Source organism: Oncorhynchus gorbuscha, unplaced genomic scaffold (assembly GCF_021184085.1).
Source record: "Oncorhynchus gorbuscha isolate QuinsamMale2020 ecotype Even-year unplaced genomic scaffold, OgorEven_v1.0 Un_scaffold_383, whole genome shotgun sequence".
NCBI lineage: Eukaryota > Metazoa > Chordata > Actinopteri > Salmoniformes > Salmonidae > Oncorhynchus > Oncorhynchus gorbuscha.
The window spans coordinates 97,501-102,500 of NW_025745232.1; positions in this window are offsets into that span (position 1 = coordinate 97,501).

The following is a 5,000-nucleotide window of genomic DNA, read 5'->3' on the forward strand; positions in this document are numbered from 1 at the left end:
GGTCCACCCATACAGACAAACTGAATTGGTCCACCCATACAGACAAACTGAATTGGTCCACCCACACAGACAAACTGAATTGGTCCACCCACACAGACAAACTGAATGGGTCCACCCACACAGACAAACTGAATGGGTCCACCCACACAGACAAACTGAATGGGTCCACCCACACAGACAAACTGAATGGGTCCACCCACACAGACAAACTGAATTGGTCCACCCACACAGACAAACTGAATTGGTCCACCCATACAGACAGCGTTGTGAAGAAGGTGCAGCAGCAGCGCCTCTTCAACCTCAGGAGGCTGAAGAAATTTGGCTTGTCACCTAAAACACTCACAAACTTTTACAGATGCACAATCGAGAGCATCCTGGCGGGCTGTATCACCGCCTGGAACGGCAACTGCTCCGCCCACAACCGTAAGGCTCTCTAGAGGGTATTGAGCTCTGCACAATGCATCACCGGGGGCAAACTACCTGCCCTCCAGGACACTTACACCACCCGATGTTACAGGAAGGCCATAAAGATCATCAAGGACAACAACCACCCGAGCCACTGCCTGTTCAGCCCGCTATCATCCAGAAGGCGAGGTCAATACAGGTGCATCAAAGCTGGGACCGAGAGACTGAAAAACAGCTTCTATCTCAAGGCCATCAGACTGTTAAACAGCCACCACTAACATTGAGTGGCTGCTGCCAACACACTGACTCAACTCCAGCCACTTTAATATTGGAAATTGATGTAAAAAATGTATCACTAGCCACTTTAAACAATGCCACTTAATATAATGTTTACATACCCTACATTACTCATCTCATATGTATATACTGTACTCGATACCATCTACTGCATCTTGCCTATGCCGTTCTGTACCATCACTCATTCATATATCTTTATGTATATATTATTTATCCCTTTACACTTGTGTGTATAAGACAGTAGTTGTGGAATTGTTAGGTTAGATTACTCGTTGGTTATTACTGCATTGTCGGAACTAGAAGCACAAGCATTTCTCTACACTCGCATTAACATCTGCTAACCATGTGTATGTGACAAATACATTTGATTTGATCTGATTTGAGAAGTCATCAGTGCACACCAGAGGATCTAAGATGACACACACACACACACACACACACACACACACACACACACACACACACACACACACACACACACACACACACACACACACACACACACACACACACACACACACACACACACACACACACACACACACACACACACACACACACACACACACAGAGAGAGAGAAGGATAGGACAGTGAGGTTGTGAATTAAGTTACTCTGAACACACAGAAGAGAGAAAATAAAAACACCATGTCCAGCTAGCCTATCAGGTAGGTCACTGATGACCCAGCTAGCCTATCAGGTAGGTCACTGATGACCCAGCTAGCCTATCAGGTAGGTCACTGATGACACAGCTAGCCTATCAGGTAGGTCACTGATGACACAGCTAGCCTATCAGGTAGGTCACTGATGACACAGCTAGCCTATCAGGTAGGTCACTGATGACCCAGCTAGCCTATCAGGTAGGTCACTGATGACACAGCTAGCCTATCAGGTAGGTCACTGATGACCCACCTAGCCTATCAGGTAGGTCACTGATCACCCAGCTAGCCTATCAGGTAGGTCACTGATGACACAGCTAGCCTATCAGGTAGGTCACTGATGACCCACCTAGCCTATCAGGTAGGTCACTGATCACCCAGCTAGCCTATCAGGTAGGTCACTGATGACCCAGCTAGCCTATCAGGTAGGTCACTGACGACCCAGCTAGCCTATCAGGTAGGTCACTGATGACCCACCTAGCCTATCAGGTAGGTCACTGATGACCCAGCTAGCCTATCAGGTAATGTCACTGATGACCCAGCTAGCCTATCAGGTAGGTCACTGATGACCCAGCTAGCCTATCAGGTAGGTCACTGATGACCCAGCTAGCCTATCAGGTAAGTCACTGATGACCCAGCTAGCCTATCAGGTAGGTCACTGATGACCCAGCTAGCCTATCAGGTAGGTCACTGATGACCCAGCTAGCCTATCAGGTAGGTCACTGATGACCCAGCTAGCCTATCAGGTAGGTCACTGATGACACAGCTAGCCTATCAGGTAGGTCACTGATGACCCAGCTAGCCTATCAGGTAGGTCACTGATGACCCAGCTAGCCTATCAGGTAGGTCACTGATGACCCAGCTAGCCTATCAGGTAGGTCACTGATGACCCAGCTAGCCTATCAGGTAGGTCACTGATGACCCAGCTAGCCTATCAGGTAGGTCACTGATGACACAGCTAGCCTGTCAGGTAGGTCACTGACGACCCAGCTAGCCTATCAGGTTTAGACGTTTGAAAAGGTCCTGAGAACGTCTATATGTGCCTTACCTCGTAGCTCACAAAAAAAATTGTGTTTCACAGGGTCTTGGACCGTACCATTGTGAGTTTCCTTCAGACCAACAGGGGTTATGTGGACCGTACCATTGTGAGTTTCCTTCAGACCAACAGGGGTTATGTGGACCGTACCATTGTGAGTTTCCTTCAGACCAACAGGGGTTATGTGGACCGTACCATTGTGAGTTTCCTTCAGACCAACAGGGGTTATGTGGACCGTACCATTGTGAGTTTCCTTCAGACCAACAGGGGTTATGTGGACCGTACCATTGTGAGTTTCCTTCAGACCAACAGGGGTTATGTGGACCGTACCATTGTGAGTTGCCTTCAGACCAACAGGGGTTATGTGGACCGTACCATTGTGAGTTTCCTTCAGACCAACAGGGGTTATGTGGACCGTACCATTGTGAGTTTCCTTCAGACCAACAGGGGTTATGTGGACCGTACCATTGTGAGTTTCCTTCAGACCAACAGGGGTTATGTGGACCGTACCATTGTGAGTTGCCTTCAGACCAACAGGGGTTATGTGGACCGTACCATTGTGAGTTTCCTTCAGACCAACAGGGGTTATGTGAACCGTACCATTGTGAGTTTCCTTCAGACCAACAGGGGTTATGTGGACCGTACCATTGTGAGTTTCCTTCAGACCAACAGGGGTTATGTGAACCGTACCATTGTGAGTTTCCTTCAGACCAACAGGGGTTATGTGGACCGTACCATTGTGAGTTTCCTTCAGACCAACAGGGGTTATGTGGACCGTACCATTGTGAGTTTCCTTCAGACCAACAGGGGTTATGTGGACCGTACCATTGTGAGTTTCCTTCAGACCAACAGGGGTTATGTGAACCGTACCATTGTGGCTTCATGTGGTAACAGATGACATCGTAAAACTGGAGGTTAGGCTTGTTCTCACAAATCTGTTTTGTGTGTATGTGTGTGTGTGTGTGAGAGTGTGTGTGCGTGAGAAAGTGTGTGTATGTGTGTGTGTGTGTGAGAGTGTGCGTGCGTGAGAGAGTGTGTGTGCGTGAGAAAGTGTGTGTGTGTGTGTGTGTGTGAGAGTGTGCGTGCGTGAGAGAGTGTGTGTGCGTGAGAAAGTGTGTGTATGTGTGTGTGTGTGTGAGAGTGTGCGTGCGTGAGAGAGTGTGTGTGCGTGAGAGAGTGTGTGTGCGTGAGAAAGTGTGTGTGTGTTGCCAGATTGTTCTTGCTACATTCAGCAATTCCCCTGATATCTACTGGCATACGTTTCCCTCCCGTTTCCCTCCCGTTTCCCTCCCGTTTCCCTCCCAACCCCCCGTAGGGCTGGGAGCTTCCTACTCGAACATAATGGACTTCATATGAGGCATTGTGCTGCAGAGAGTCACATATAGATTATCCCACATATGGACCTCTTTCCCTACACAGGGAGACACTTTCAACAGAGCCTTATGTGGAAAGGGAATAGGGGACTGTTGTATGGGGAATAGGGGACTGTTGTATGGGGAATAGGGGACTGTTATATGGGGAATAGGGGGCTGTTGTATGGGGAATAGGGGACTGTTGTATGGGGAATAGGGGACTGTTGTATGGGGAATAGGGGACTGTTGTATGGGGAATAGGGGACTGTTGTATGGGGAATAGGGGACTGTTGTATGGGGATTAGGGGACTGTTGTATGGGGAATAGGGGACTGTTATATGGGGAATAAGGGACTGTTGTATGGGGAATAGGGGACTGTTGTATGGGGAATAGGGGGCTGTTGTATGGGGAATAGGGGACTGTTGTATGGGGAATAGGGGACTGTTGTATGGGGAATAGGGGACTGTTGTATGGGGAATAGGGGACTGTTATATGGGGAATAGGGGACTGTTGTATGGGGAATAGGGGACTGTTGTATGGGGAATAGGGGACTGTTATATGGGGAATAGGGGACTGTTATATGGGGAATAGGGGACTGTTGTATGGGGAATAGGGGGCTGTTATATGGGGAATAGGGGACTGTTGTATGGGGAATAGGGGACTGTTATATGGGGAATAGGGGACTGTTGTATGGGGAATAGGGGACTGTTGTATGGGGAATAGGGGACTGTTGTATGGGGAATAGGGGACTGTTGTATGGGGAATAGGGGACTGTTGTATGGGGAATAGGGGACTGTTGTATGGGGAATAGGGGACTGTTATATGGGGAATAGGGGACTGTTGTATGGGGAATAGGGGACTGTTATATGGGGAATAGGGGACTGTTGTATGGGGAATAGGGGGCTGTTGTATGGGGAATAGGGGACTGTTATATGGGGAATAGGGGGCTGTTGTATGGGGAATAGGGACTGTTGTATGGGGAATAGGGGACTGTTGTATGGGGATTAGGGGACTGTTGTATGGGGAATAGGGGACTGTTATATGGGGAATAAGGGACTGTTGTATGGGGAATAGGGGACTGTTGTATGGGGAATAGGGGACTGTTATATGGGGAATAGAGGACTGTTGTATGGGGAATAGGGGACTGTTGTATGGGGAATAGGGGACTGTTGTATGGGGAATAGGGGACTGTTATATGGGGAATAGGGGACTGTTGTATGGGGAATAGGGGGCTGTTATATGGGGAATAGGG